Source organism: Protopterus annectens, chromosome 4.part1 (assembly GCF_019279795.1).
Source record: "Protopterus annectens isolate FY-2018-M chromosome 4.part1, PAN1.0, whole genome shotgun sequence".
NCBI classification, from domain to species: domain Eukaryota; kingdom Metazoa; phylum Chordata; order Ceratodontiformes; family Protopteridae; genus Protopterus; species Protopterus annectens.
This window is the reverse complement of record NC_056734.1, coordinates 241267738-241284257: the sequence shown is the minus strand read 5'-3', so window position 1 is coordinate 241284257 and position 16520 is coordinate 241267738. Positions and strand designations below refer to the sequence as shown.

At 39.2% G+C, this 16520-nt stretch overlaps 1 long non-coding RNA gene across 1 annotated transcript in view; it reads left to right on the top strand.

The window, feature by feature from the left end:
- Positions 1 to 16520, top strand: part of LOC122801364 — a 165566-nt gene that overhangs the window by 1226 nt on the left and 147820 nt on the right. The window contains exon 2 of the long non-coding RNA XR_006364691.1: positions 12305 to 12483. This is a non-coding gene — a long non-coding RNA (uncharacterized LOC122801364). The remainder of the gene's footprint in view (positions 1 to 12304; positions 12484 to 16520) is intronic.

Genomic DNA, 16520 nt, shown 5'->3' with positions numbered 1-16520 from the left:
GTGTGTGTGTGTGTGTGTGTGTGTGTGTGTGTGTGTGTGTGTGTGTGTGAGTGTCTGTGTGTGTATAAAACATATGGATCCCCTTCAGAAGATTGAAAGCTCAATAGACTGAAAAGTAAAATATCAAAAACTCAAAATATCGAAAATCGAATTTGCCCTTTCTCCAGTGATGTGTAATCTTGGAGTTGGTATAAATAATTAGCAGGGGATATGGGGAGAGCAGCCCCCCACATGAGGGACGCAGGGGGCTTGCCCCCTGCATTAAAAATATTTTCGATGTTTTCAGTTTTAGATATTTTGATTTTCAGTCTTTTGAACTTTCGATTTTCTGATATAGACCCATATATATATATATATATATATATATATATATATATATATATATATATATATATACACACACACACACATACACACACACACACACACACACACACACACACACACACACACACACGCACACACACACACACACACACACACACACACACACACACACACACACACACACACACACACACACACACACACACACATGGTCCCCCTTCAAAACATCTAATTCTCATAACATTAAGCACAAAGACCATATCACACCACTAAAGTCTGTTCAAACAAATATAAAATATGCAAGAAAAAAGGATGAATGTGCCACCTCTTGCTCTCAAAAGTTTAAATAACTGAAACATTCTTAGTACAAACCACAGTTAAGGAAAAGGCTTGGTAGCTCTTGTAAAAACTGTTGAACAGTTAAGGACAGCTGAAGCACTTTCATTGCAAATAGCAGTTTAAATTGAACCTTGCTAGAACTGTTGAGCTGTCAGCAACAGCTGAAACACTCTTGATACAGACAGCAGTTAGATTGATCTAAGTAGGAGCTTCCCAGTTTCTAATTAAACTGTTAAAAACTCTTTAAAAATATAAAACAAATAATACAAACAGTAAAATACAGGATAAGTGCTTTCGGTTATGATTAACCTTCTTCAGATCCTGTTAGAAGTAAGAAAAAACTTCCTTTTTAATACAAAGCAGTTGCCACACCCATTTTGAAGACACCATTCTTTAAAGTGAAAGCTTAAATTGCATTTACTTTTTATTTCTCAAGCCTTGCTCTTTTAGTATAGGTTTTAGGACTACTACCCCATTCAGTCCTGGGGGATGATCCGCTCTCATATCCATGATCCACCTTGCTTCTTCAGCTTCCATTTTATTCATTAAGTCACCACCTTGTATACTTTCTTTAATGTTTGATAAAGCCATAAATCTAAATGAATGATTCTCAAATCTAGAAATATGTTGATAAAGAGAATTAGTTTCTACCTTGTTTGTTATATGACATATGTGTAGAAGGATATGTTCCTTACAATTTCTGTTAGTTTTTCCTATATAGTAAGCTCTGCAGATACTGCAGGTTGTAACATATACTAGGTTCCTGCTGTTGCAATTCACTAGCCCTTGAAACATATATATCTTATTTGTTACAGGATATATAAATGTATCTTGTGTGTTAATCCAAGCACATGCTTTACAAAACCCACATTTGTGTGTACCTCTATTAGGCCTTGTAGGAGCAACCTGCGTGATATCATCCCTCATCTCTATTCCATCATAAAAGCCTCTTTAAGTTCTTTTTGTTCTTAAATGCAAAGCTGGGTTTTTCTCCTACCAGTTCCTTAATTCTAAAATCTGAAATTAAAATTGGCCAATATTTCCTAATAGTGCCACATATAGCTGCATCGTCTGTGCTATACGTGATCGTACATTTTACTTTTTGTTCTTTGGAGAAGCCTACTTTAGTCTGCTTCATCTCTTGATCACTCATCTTAGAATAATGACATCTACCTTTATGCTCACGTAGTCTCAATATTTGCTCTTTGCCCGTAGTAATCTTTTTATTCTTTATACCCTCTTTCCATGAAGTTATTCAACAGTTTCTTATGTTCCATCAAATAAACGTCTTGGATTGTAAAAGGTTTCGATACTAGTACTGCTTGATTATCCACTATATTGTGGACAATACATCTAGGATGCATACTTGAGTAGTGTAGCATATGATTACGCCACATAGGTTTTCTGTATATCATTGTTTCAATACCTTTTGTAGGATCTAAACTCAGTTTCACATCCAAAAATTCAATTTCATGACGTGAACTTTTAAGCTGAAATTTCAGGAAGGTAGTCGTCATGCTCAAAAAATCGATGGAATTGTTAAGTGAAGGTTCATTTCCTTCCCATGCAATAAAGATTTCATCCACAAATCTACTATATAGTAGTAGTCGGTTGGTCCAAGTATTTCTGGTGTCATCCAACCATTCCTTTTCCCATTGTGCAAGTCCCAGATTAGCATAGCTATTAGTGCAGGGAGTCCCCATTGATACCACCCATCTCTGCCAGTAATAGGTATTGCCATAGGTAAACACATTATTTTCCAGTACCAATTCTAGTAAACTACAAATTCATGGCATATTAGATAGAAATGGACTAGCAAATTTCCAAATGGATTCTATGCCAAACTCATTTGATATGCACGTAAATAAATTATTTACATCCAAGGTTACAAAAAGCAAGTCTTCAAACGAGCATTATTTACATTATTTATTAATACATTCAGATCTTTTCTGCTTAGCACTAAGTATGTTTCTTTTTTGCTGAGCAGATCTTCCATTTTAGTTCTGTAGTTATTGAAGCTCATCACCACAATAGCTCCACCTTTACCTGCTGGTCTTACCCCAATATTGGTTCGCTGCCTCAGTTCCTTTAACACTTGGAACTCCTTTTGGGTCAAGTTACGATATTGTTTAAAAATATTCCCTTGCCTATTTCATATATCTCTTGTTCACAATGTTGAATGAACATTTCCAGTGAAGGATGAATAGTAGGAACAAAGCTACTCATTTTTTTATATATACTTGTCTCGATATCTTCATCACCATCTTTATTACCAAATATATGCTTCAAAGTAACATTTCGACCAAAACACTTCAAGTCCGTTACTATTTCATGTAATGATGATTGTATGGAGGGTATAAAACTTAAACCTTTCTCAAGTACATTTAATTGCTCCTCACTTAGCAGTAACCCAGAAATATTTACTACGAGTGAAACTTTGTGATTATCTAATTGACTTTTCTTTTTTCCTCTCTTTGCTTGCTGATCTTGGACTCCAGAATGTTTTTGTCTGTAATAAAAAAGGGAGTTGTTGCATGAGGGGTACATGCGTTGAGCCTTTTTTAGGGATTGTTCCAGTCATATTATCAAAAATCAAAGGCATTAACTGCTGTCTGTATCAAGAGTGTTTCAGCTCCTTCTAGCAGCTCAACAGTTCTAGCAAGCTTCAATTTAAACTGCTATTTGCACTGAAAGTGCTTCAGCTGTCCTTAACAGCTCAACAGTTTTTACAAGAGCTACCAAGCCTTTACCTTAACTGTGGTTTGTACTAAGAGTGTTTCAGTTATTTAAACTTTTGAGAGCAAGAGGTTCATCCTTTTTCTTGCAATTCTCAGACCATAACATCAAAAACCCAAAACACTGAAAACTCATAACATCGAAAACTCAGAACACTGAAACTTTGCATCACAACATTGAAAACTATAAAGCACATGTAAATAACATCCCCTCCACCTATAACAACACCAAACTAACAAACACATGTTTTACTACATTTCTGCAGGGGGGCAAGCTCCCCTGCACCTCCCATGTGGAGGGTTCTGCCCTCACACCCCCGTAAATTAAATATACAAATTCCGAGATTATGCTACAGTGGAAAAAAGTTAATTACCTAACCCCACTGTATCAGAAGCACCATACAGAATGTACACATAATGTCTAAATCACTTAGCTGTATGGCCTAAAAACACAGACAGATTGGCAAAAGAAACAGCATATAAATAATATAAATTCCTACACTATACAAATAATAACTATATAACATAGTTTAATCGAAGCACCGGAACAATGAAGATCTTCCCAGGGTAAGTAACCACTTACCCAAAAACAAACACCACCTAAACCGCACTATCCCTAACCCACCAAGGGGGGGGGGGGGCTGCACCCCCCACTCCCCTAACTAAATATACCAACTCCAACATCACACTACAGTTGGGAAAAGGGCAAAGTTCACCATCCCGCACAACAACTTACTTACCCTGGGAAGATCTTTGTTGTTCCCATGCTTCACTGAAGTGGAATTTCAATACTGTCCATCTCAGTGAACTGCGATTTGATAATGTGAGATTCCGACCAAGTCAGGTTGACCTGTTACTAACTGCTACTCTGGAAATAGTTATAATACAAATTCCTGGGCCTATGCCAATAGGTTTTTAGAAAGGGCATTTGTCAGCAAATCATTTGGTGTTGTTATAAGACTTTGTAATGAGACTGTGTGTGTTTGTTTGTATGATGGAAGAAGTGGTAATATTAATCAATACTTAGAAAGCTTTTGCTACTGCTCACTAGTCCTTTTTATCTCATGCATTACTGATGCTAATAGGAGATGGCTTATTCATCAGGGACTAAAAGATATGTAATGTATGTACTGCTTCTGTATGTATGCATGTTGCTGTCTGGATATGGAGAGTGACAGATGTGCTGGGTTCTCATATGGTGGAACTGGAAAGAGTAACAAAACAAGGGTACCCCCTTTTACTATGATTGTTTTTAACTGTGAGGGATGATGTGGCCCAGGAGGTGAGATTATTTGAAGTGATAGAAAGCTGGGGTGTAAATATACTTTGTTAATATTTGCATTCCCCTTTTTGGCATCACCAATGGAAAGTTGGCTGTAATATCAGATATCTTTAAAAAGTTTACTTTATGTTAAATATGGTGAAATGTGGTGAAAAGGTGTTTGGGACTGCAGTCTAACAAGGGCTGTAAAAATTTGTAGTTAAACCTATATACTGTAGTGGATTAAATAATAAGTAATGGGAGAGACTTAGTTAAAAAATTATGGGTTTGTTAGATAGGATCCGAACAAGGTCATTTAGTGGTTAAACTGAGGTAGTCAGGATTTTGACTTTGTTGCTGGCATTATATTTAATGAGAAAAACAGGAACTTCCCCCAAAATATAAACATTTGATGGAGATATAGAATGTATACAACTGCTATGTGTGAAAAAGGCCTTGCAGATGAGATAAGTTAAGGAAAGGGGTAAGTGAAGGAGGGTTGGTCATTCCTGACTTTAGGTGGTAAAGCAATTTTGGCATTAGTAAACATAAATGAGAACAGGGGAGCAGAGACAGAGGGTGAAACTCTTAAGGCATGGAAACACAATCGCTATTAATGAGGCAAAAAAAAAAACAGTTTATAGGTATACCAGTATGGGAAGGTCAGGAATATTTGTGAGACTTGATGGATGTGTGTGTGTGTGTGGGGGGGGGGGGGGTGGAGAGGAGTGGTAAGAAAAGGCAATTCTTTCTTGACACAGCTGTTTAAGGAAGGGGAAGTAAGGAATATTTTAGGATTTTAGTGGGGTAAAGGAACAGTAGAACATAGGCATTAACAACTATGACTAAAATGAAAAGAGTAGTGAAGGAAAAGGGAGAATCAGTACGTTAATAGGTTTATGGAATGGATGATTACTTGACTAACAGCACAATAGGTCCTTTCTAAGACTAGTCATGCTGCACAAATGTATCTAACACATTTTGGTATTCTATGGACCAGTTGGTATAATGGTTAAGGTCTTTGCCTCCTATACTCAAGGTACAACATTCAGTCCTGAAACCCAGCCAATGTCTGTATGGAGTTTGCATGTTCTTCCTCTGTCTCTGTGAGGTTCCTACCAGCTCCAGAAAACATGCTGAGCATTTTCACATCAAACTCACTGAAGAATGGAGTTGTGGCTAGCAGCCAGACACTAGATGACGGCCTATATGGGGAAGAGTTGTATAGACTAACCACTTTGGGCATCAACTGTGGTGTGCAGTATCCTCCAGATAAGAGGACACAGGAACTAGGGCTGAAGACCTAGAATTGACTGTAGAGAAAGCACAACAGTTTAATGAATTACTCTGGGCTCTAGCACCTACCTCAGAAAGAAGAGGAAATAGGTAGAGTTGAAGAAGAATGGCAGCACCTCAAAACAGTGTGTGTGAAGACTACAGAGCAGATATGTGGCCGAGCTAGATATGGAAATAAGATACATAAGGAAAGCTGGTGGTGGAATGCAGAAGTCCAGGAAATCATCAAAAGAAAGAAGGAGTGCAGGAAAAAGTGGGAGATAGTACAGATAAACCAGGCTAAGAAAGAAGCTTAGACAGCAATTACAAAGAACAAGACATCAGTGGCACTGTACTGGAAAGTGACTTAGTAGAAGGTACAAGGAAACACTATCAGGTTGAAAGGTAAAGACAAAAGGATAGAGAAGACAGTCAGACACTGTTTATAAATGATGCAAACTTCAACCTGCTCACCAGTCTACAAGAAATCAAAGGCAGATGGAAGGAGTACTTCCAGCAGCTTCTGAATGAAGAAAACCCCGTAGATTCTGTTTTGCCCCAGACGCAGTTGATGATAAAAGAAGAGCAGAAGCCCGCCCTAGAAGAAGTAAGAACAGCACTGAGGAAAATAAATTCAGGGAAAGCAGCAGGCTCAGATGAGGTCACAGCAGATATGATCAATATGTTGGCTGATATAGGGACGAAATAGCTCCAAAGGGTACTTGTAGCAGTATGTAAAGAAAGACATATCCCAGATAACTGGAGAATAAGTATGCTAGTGCCAGTGTACAAGAAATGGAACATCCACAACTGGAGGCAGTATAGAATTGTCAAATGCCTGTCACAATGTATGAACATTTTGGAGAGGGTGATTGATAAATGAATAAATATAGTAGTAGAAAGTAAGAAAGGAGAGGTTCAGTTCAGCTTCAGATCAGGATGCAGCATGTTTGCAGTGGGACAGATAGTTGAGAAAATGCTACAAATAAGAAAAGAGTCTGGGTATTCCTAGACTTAGAGAAAGCATATGACAAGGTCCCAAGAATGCTGATTTGGGCAATCCTACAGTGGTTCAAAGTCCCAGAAACATTGCCAGAATTAGTGCAGGTCATGTACGAGGATCTAATGACTCAAGTACGAATAGTGTTCGGACTCACTTAGGGGTTTCCAGTGGAAGAGGATGTGCATCAGAGTTCATCTTTGAGGTCATTGATGTTCATATTAGTGTTGGACTATGTTACCAAATAGATCAAAGGGGACAGATCAACAAATTTGCTGTGTAAAGATGATATGGCAATACAGGCAGACTCTGACCGAGTAAAGGTATGGAGTTCTGTGGCACCTATAGTACAGGTGTAGTAATAAAGGATATAATTATTATCTGGTTTATTTTGCTATACATGTGTAAAAAAGAAGAACACAATATAATGAAAAATATTTGGGACAGACAGGAAGAAGATAATAGGAAACTAGGGCATCCAGCAAAGCAAAGACCTGTGGCAGTCTGGCATGACTGTTGAACAAGGTAGGATAGTGGCATTGAATCAAGAAACAGAGATGCCTACAGCTGACATGACACCCTGAGCCCATGTAGAAACAAATGTGAAAAAGTGAAGGATGATGATGATGGTCATGATTTGATACCCTAGGGTTATTTTAAGGGATATATGCAGGCAGGGGTATGGGAAATCAAGCATTTCCTGCTTGTCTCTGTCTACTAAAGACATAGGTGCTAGACCATGAGAACATTTCCAAATCTCCATCCACTGTTCCAAGTTACACTTGAATTGGATTAGGAAAAAACTCTAATTCATATGGATGGGAAGTCTATTCCAAAGAAGGGGTAGTCTCTAAGACACACATCTCTCTATCAAGCATGTCGTATTTCTGTTACAGGTGATTTTTAGGTCCCTAGGTCTAATTCTAATGCTAATTGTTTTGGGGATGCACAGCAGGTTCATCAGAGTGGTATCAGAGGATGTTTTGTAGGCCAGGTATAGATTGCTTCTCAACAGTCTGTAGGAGATAGAGTATAGGAATGGAGCTCTGAGGTACGTGCATTGCAGGTGTACTAATAAAGACTGTTGGCTAGCTTGGAAAAAAGGTGGAATAGACAGGATATGCAGGGAACTGGGTTTTAAAGACAATGATGACACAGTGTGGAGACATTGGATATTTGTCAAAGACTAACATGTGGGACGATGAGGGATCTTGCAAAACAGACTACTGCACAGATGCTATAGGAGTCCAGTGAGTTTAAAGAAGAAGAGTTTGGCAGTGTCAGATGGCTGCTGGACATGAGGAGAGACAACCTTCATACATACCTCTCAACCTGGAAACATCAAAAATCTGGACAATGCCCATGAAAAATAGATACAAATCTGTATGCTGTTTAACATAAAATTTGCATACATAATTATGTAACCCAGCCCACTCCAATGATTATGGGATACCAACTTTCAAATGCAAACTGAAGAACAGACAACCAAATTATGGCACCAAAGTCCCCCTGCAGCCATTCCAATGTCCCATTACCTGGCTATTTTGCCCCATTTACCATAAACACTAATGTGTGCATACTGCTTTACTTCTACAATTATTATTTGGATTTTATTTTACACTTTACAGCGCAATGCACAAACACTAATAGACATATGCTAAACAAAGCAATACTGTCTCACAATGAAAATAGACTTGGCATTAAAACTTCTCTGCTCTTGAAACTAACATTCATTAAAACAGCATTGAATCTCACACCACATCCAAAGAAAATGCATCTGGCCAGTGGTGGATAACTATTACCTTTGGGCTGTTTTCAAATCATTGGCCCCTTGCACATAAAATAAGAAACATACATGTGTTCTTTGATACACCTTCCTGACTTTATTAAATTATATTCCTTGTATAATACAGCACACTTGTTAGACAGAGCACATTTTAAATTTATTGTTTGAACATTTTTCTAATAGGCAATGAAACAAAATGCATCAACCAATAATGACAAAACTGCGCAATTCAGAACATTTTCATCTTAAAAGTTTACTTCCACACACACACAATATATATATATAAAAATAGAATGACAATAGTGTAAGGCATAGGCATCTTGCACAGCTTCTTGTATTTATTTTCAATGTAAGTTTTTTTTTTTTTGGGGGGGACAAAAGGCCAAAAATCAGGGAAACATTTTAAACATTGCTTGTATAATATTTGAAAGTTGCTAGAATAAAATGTGTTACCACCATGCATTTCACTGGTAAGTCTTGAACCCAGGACCTTGTGTACTACAGTCAAAGCAACATACCACTATGCCAAATCAGCAGTTTGCTTCCTGAGAGATAGGAAGAAGACTGAAACTTAAATGACTATCATTTAGTGAATTCAGTTCTCACTTCTCACCATAGTTCTCAACCTCTTAACACAAAAAACCTGGACAAAGCCAATAATGGGGGAATGCAGAATTCATTTCTCACTTCTCACCATTACTCTCAATTCTTAGCACAAAAAACCTGCAGCATAATAATGGACACACATTACAGTTTTAGAAAACAGCATAATAATGGACACACACTACAGCTTTGGAAAGCAACATAATAACAGACACACACTACAGCTTTGTAAAATAAACGTCCAACCAATCAAGGAAAAATCTCAACAGAATGAGGGACAAAGCCAGAAATAGTCCGGGACAATCAAGGACCTTTTTAAAGTATGAGCGATATTAACCTGAGACATTGATAGATTTTCTGAAGTAAAAGAAGTGTATGACTAATTACTGTTATTATTTATTAAGTGTTATTCACCTTTCCTCAAACAGTCGCCACATTTAGGATGAATCAAAAAGGATAGAGCTAAAATTCGAGTCTAAATCAGGATTCCCTGAAAATCAGGGACACTTTAAAGGTATGGTTGAGTAAATAATAGGAGGGTGATAGTGTCGACAGAATGAAGGCTGGGTGCAAAATAAAAACTTCTGGAGAGGAGTTGCTTTATTGGTGTGTGTGTGGGGGGGGGCAGAAGTTTTTACCTTTGCTCTTCTTAGTGATTACCCACAAAGTACTTGATGAAATGACATACCTTGGGTTCATTTACACCAAAGTTACCATTACTATGCTAGTCTGTTCTGACAGCTCCATTGTTTCCATGGGTTACTAGGTAACTGATAATAACACACGGCCATTGCATTTGTAGAGAAGAATACAAAGTATGTTGTGGGAAATGTAGTCCTTAAAGAATCATACCATCTGTTGTACTACAACGGCTAGTATGAGTGTGGCAGGGTGTCAGGAACAACCATGCATTTAACAAGGTCAACGTACGTACACATACGTACACACAAATAGTTACAAACATTTATAGACACAGCTGAAAATGTGTGAATCCGTATATTTTTAGAGAACACATCCCTGCAGAAAAGATCTATCAAGTTCATTTCAAAACTACATATTCCGGAATATAAGTATGAAACTCATCTGCCTGCTCTGGCATTACTGACTCACTGACTGTAATTCTCAATGATTTTCCAGGAAGTCAAACATGTTATGAGGGAGAGGGACAGTTCATAAAGTTGAGGCAAAATCAAGGACAGCCTGGTGAAAGACTAACTGTCTCATAACACAGTATTACAAATGCCTGAGCCATCACTGATCTTCTTGAACTTCCTTGTTATAGCATTTTTTTTTTTTTTGTCAAAGATGGAGTACAAGAGAAGCTACATTTCAGAAGTCATGCTACCAAAGTCTACCAGTCTAGCAGTCATAAGTGACAGCCTTAACTTGTTTAACGGGTTTTGAACTTTGCTGTACTCAGCAAAATATGTGATTTGCTATGGGAATCACCATATAGGCTACACGCAGCTGTAAAATAAACCAGTTACCAGATAATAATATGGCGTCAACTTGGCATCGACAGCAACTGCAGCTCTAAAACATCTTTACACATATCGGCATGGCAGCAGCTCCTTACACGTCTAATACTGCAACGGCAGCATTGCGAAAACATTATCAAACTTAACTTGCTTGCTTCAAAAAAATTTCAAAATTGGAAGTAAGCAACCCAGGTTTTGGATTTCTTAACTTACTTGCTTTGGGAAAGGAAGTGCTACACTTGTAATATGTAACGGCAACATTACAAACCACGCTGCTGGTTGCTACACTGTACATTAAATAAACAGACACACACCGTCCAGCCCTAACCCGAATTCCGACAGGCTGGTAGTCTGCTCATGATGCTGATGTCATCGTGTGCGCCCCTGCACGTGATGATGTCAGCAAAATTTAAACAACAACCCAGGAAATTCAGAAATTAAATGGGCCACTTGGAAATTCATTGTACCCCATGATTTTGACCCCAAAAACGGTAAATACCAAGGAATTCAGTATGGTTGAGAGGTATGCCTTCATATTTGGTGGAGTACTCAGAAAAAAAGCCAATGAAGTGAGTGAAATAGGTGTATAACAAAAGGGGGGAGTCAGCAGTTTGTATATTTTGGATGGACTTGGGAGTGCCAGAGCTGGTCACCCATTAAAAGAGTAGAATAGCTGATTGTCATAGAATGGGAAGAATGTGAAAGTGCTGGACATTAAGAACAGATGGAATGAACAGTGAGTGGATGAGAAGACATTATGTGGCCTCTGAAGGGAGATACTACAGGCCACCAATGAGTTAAGAATGCCTGTGGTGAAGGGAAAGGCTGGAACATATGGTAACGGAAGACAGTTGTCATGAAATACAGAGTGTGAGATGTGGAGTGATAAGCTATGATTTGCCTGTATGAAATATACTGTATCTGACAACAAATACAGGGGAAGGGGGTGATACCATGTTTATTGATTAAGTATCGTTCCATGGTTCTCTAACAAAGGGTTGGGTATACAGCAATATGGTACTGCACAGCAGGTCAGGGAAGAGTGTTGTACAGATATTTGGAAATGTTGGACAATACAGAGGAAGACAAGATAATAGAATAATGTATATTTATGTTCAGATTTACTGTTTTAACTGTCTAAAGATAAAATGTTATATGTTGCTGCTATAAGGTAGTAAGGAATTAATTATTGGTGTGTGTGTGTGTGTGTGTGTGTGTGTGTGTGTGTGTGTGTGTGTGTGTGTGTGTGTGTGTGTGTGTGTGTGTGTGTGTGTGTGTGTGTGTGTGTGTGTCTGTGTGTGTGTGTGTGTGTGTGTGTGTGCGTGTGTGTGTGTGTGTGTGTGTGTGTGTGTGTGTGTGTGTGTGTGTCTTTGCATGAAATGGATAATAGAACATAGAGAGTCAGAATTGAGAGAATATTCTCAGAGACAGTGTACATTACCAGTGGACTAACAAACAGCTCTGCGTCACTCCACTCACTGTGTTATATTTTCTCTTTAGTGGTTAAAGTATGCAAACATCTATAGGAAACAAAGCATGAAGATGAATGCAAGACAGAAAGCATAACTCCACCACAGATGTAACAATGCATCTGGGAGGTCTAAACATCATACACTTGAGAAGACTAGTATCCTAAGTGCTGAGAAAAAAAAAGTGAAGCCTGGATATAAAACTAATAGGTATGCATATAAAACTACATTTTCATAGCTGACTAAGCATACTTACACGTGTCATCCTTAGCTTTGATCACAATGTCCCGGCTGTGGTTAGGAAAGCATTTGTGATAGCCCATCTATAGTGAAGGCAATTGCACCCCCTGTATATGTCATAGACTCAACCAGTGGCAATAGCAGTGTTTTTTTCTGCTTGTCTAACAAAATACTGTCTACAAAAAGAATATTTTTAAAGGCTTCTCACAACAATGTATGGTGCTACAAATCTGAAGCAAGAGACATATTAAGATATGTCTCACTGTGCTCTGTATTATATAGAATCTGGAAGTATGATTTTTCTCTTTTTTTTCAATCCACTGATAGACCAGGCTCTTTTAAAAACTGTGTCTGAAATGTTCAGCTAGTAGAACCAACAACAGGTTGTCTAACGTGCCACTAAAACAAAATATGGTCAAACTTTACTATAACAGACTCCCGCCCCTAGAGACTGTACTAAAACTTTACCTTTCAAGATGATGTTTACTGAAGGCTGAAAATGCCAAAAAAAAGCATCAGCAGCATTTCATTTCTATTAGACTGAAACCACTGGGGTCTAAATACATCAAAGACACAAAAGTGGGGTTGGTACAAATAGTTGTCTTTGTTCAGCAATGGATACAATATGACACAGCAATTCTGTTTGTTAGTGTGGTTAGTGAAAGTTTCATTGTGACTGTTTATTGGGTACACTGTAATACAGTCTCTAGTTTCCAGAAAACTTAACCACATTGCAAGCAATTTTGCATAAAAAGCATCCAAGTGTAGGGCATGTACAATTAAGAGACAAGCATATCCGAAGCAGTACATGCCAAGCAGCACATATAATCAGATGGTAGTGAGCAACATTAGTAAAATAAGCAGTGTGTGTCAGAATGCAAAAAAAGGCAAATCAAAATGGTGGAGCAATTCAGAAATGTACTTACTGAGAGATGTATTGCTCTAAAAACAGTGTTAATGAACACAGATAAATTCCCTTGTTCATGGCAGAGAGACATGGAGACATATTAGAAGTTGTGCAGTATACATTGATGTGTATTCTCAGTTAGCTCTGATAGCTGTTACAAGCCATGATATTGTATGTCATCAACATCACAGCCACTGTGTCAGTTGACTGCACTTAGCATTTCATGGACTGACAACACAGACATTGTTTACCAGTTTCATGAGGATAGGGACATCAAGCAAGACATTGGAATGTGTCATCTTTATTTGCAGGTCTGTGGAAGTCATGTTGTGCCTACCTAGTGGATACAAGGATCTGTGTGGCTTTATGTATAGCAACTACAGGGACCTTTCACTGGCCAGCTGGAAACACAGTGGAGGCATCTCAATTATTTGTCTAGAGAGCACTGCATTAGTTCCTGGATGCCAAGCTACTGCTTGTTGGGGGGGGGGGGTAGTAGATGTGATTCCTATGTACCCTAAAGTAGAGTAGCAACACCATAAGGGACTTTTATGATATAGGCCATTTTCCTTAGGTACTAGGGGCCATGAATTGCACTCACATTGAAATAAAGTCCCCACCTGGGGAACTGGGAAGGAGGTAATATAACAACAAAGGTTATCACTCCATTAACTGTCTGACGGTCTATAATAGACAGGGTATCATCTGCGATTTGTTCTCAGGCCACCTTGGAAGTTAACACAACTCCCACAAATGGTACACCTGTGACCTATACTAATGGTTTGTGAGGGGATACTGGCCCCATGGACATCTTATTGACGATGCTGTATATGACCTGGAACCCTGGCTGATGACACCTAACAAAACTTTACAGAATGAAGCACTAGGGGTACAGCTACACCTTATCACAAACAAGAGTCATTGTTTAGCATGAGTTTGGGCTGCAGAAGGCACACCTTTACTGTCTGTATTCATTCAGTGGTGCCCTGCAGCATTGCAAAATTATTTTCTGTATACGCAGTTTTACACAATATAATACTAAGGAGACAGTTAAAGTGTAAGGGAGAGCAGTCCCCAGCACATCATGCAGTGGAAGCTGGGCCAAAGGCCAAGGTGGTGGAGGAGCTAGCTGTAGGACCTGAACATGTTAGATGCAGGCAGGCACACTATGTTGTGACACTTGCAAAGAGGCAGCAGTTAGCACATAGCTTCAACCCATGGTAAAACAAATACACTAAAGTTTAAGTGTATATGCAAACTAAACACCAAGTTATTCTTTCCCATGCATAGGCTGTCACACTATGCATCAGACAAAGGCAACCTAAGTAACAATGTACAAAGGACAGGGCATAGTTATCATCATTTACACACATGGAGAAGATGCACATGAGGATGCCTTTCACAGTGAATTGTCCCAAGTGATGAGGACAGTGTAAAGCAAGACTGCACTTGTGTGTAGGTGCTTTGTGTTTGTGTGTGTGTGTGTGTGTGTGTGTGTGTGTGTGTGTGTGTGTGTGTGTGTGTGTGTGTGTGTGTGTGAGTGCACATGCTTGTGCACATGTGTGTGTGTGTGTGTGTGTGTGTGTGTGTGTGTGTGTGTGTGTGTGTGTGTGTGTGTGTGTGTGTGTGTGTGTTAGCAGTAGCAGCTCAACATATTGGACAGATCCAGGGCATGCATGGTAGAGGGTTAATCATCATGTGCATATAACTGTCCACAACAGCCTGCACTGGTTGTACCACAGTCCTGGTTATATGTTGGTGTGCTACATGATTGTGAATGAAGTCCTTTACCAGAAGATCTATTGTTGTGACTGGAAAGGCACAGAGGATGTCCTGTCCTGGCCATAGCAACCTCCATAACATAACAAAATGGCTGTGGAAATGCTAGAACTGCATGGCTACAGACTGGGCCATCCATAGCCATGAAGGCTGCTGTTCATGGAGAGAGAGATGTGGAACTGGTTTGCTTATTGTGCCTGAGGCACAGCAATTGTACATGAAGGAACATGGTATGTTCTAGCATGTGATTTCGTCTATAAAAACTATCACACATACAGCAAATGCACTCCCAGAGATCATCTCCCACACCCTACATTAGCCTTACTAACTCTGTAATGGTTGTGGTGGTACTAGCCTGTATCACTATGACAGTCCTGCACATATATTGGGTCACAGCCATTGAAAAAGCAAATTCAAGGGAAGGATGGTAACTAAGCCACCAATAAACACCAGTATCCCCCACTATGTATACAGCACACCCAATAGATCTACTGGCAAATGTCCAGTAGGGAGTACCACACTTCCCTAACTGTGAGTGTCTCAGTAACCTGTCTTTTCAATGTGGAATGTATCTTCCATGTGTCAACAGGCAAAGAGGCTGTATCTGTGGTTTGTATAGGGGATTCACAGGTCCCTCCCATTACATATGTCCAGCACACACTCTGTAGTCCCTGACCATGCCAGCTCAATCCTGTCATCTTCAACATCAAACAGTGGCAATTCCATAGTGGTGGTGCCACATACAGAATCACTCACAGACACAACAAAGCACAATACCTGATGTATGTATAACCCCGTACTTGAAGCAAACACCATGATCAGATATAGAAAAAGCAGTGTTTGCAAACCAAACATTTAAATACCTTAGCTTACGCAGATGGGCATTCAGGATGAATGCCTGATGTTCCAGTATAAGGTAAAGTAGACATCATTACTGAGATAGCCAATGTGCAATGGGACAAGAGGAATTATAGCTATTGTTATAGAAGACTACTAAGCATCTGGGGTATCTCCAGTGGTTATTCCTGGTGCACGATGAAGCTCTGCACTAATGATCAGCACCACATTGTGGGAACCTGAGAAGTTATCACTGCCTCTGACAGAGACCAGAAATTCTTGTGTCTCTGATAGAGGTGGCGCGACTGATGAACCACCTCCTGTTGATCTACCATCTCCACCAGGTGAACAGCTTGTTTTTCCCCTGCAGCATCAGTGATGTCAGTGATATCAGTGACCATTCACGGGATCACTTCATATGTACGGTCTTGGCCACTAGTAGCATTACTGTTCCCGGGATCTCTCCAGGCTTGGTCTTGGTAGG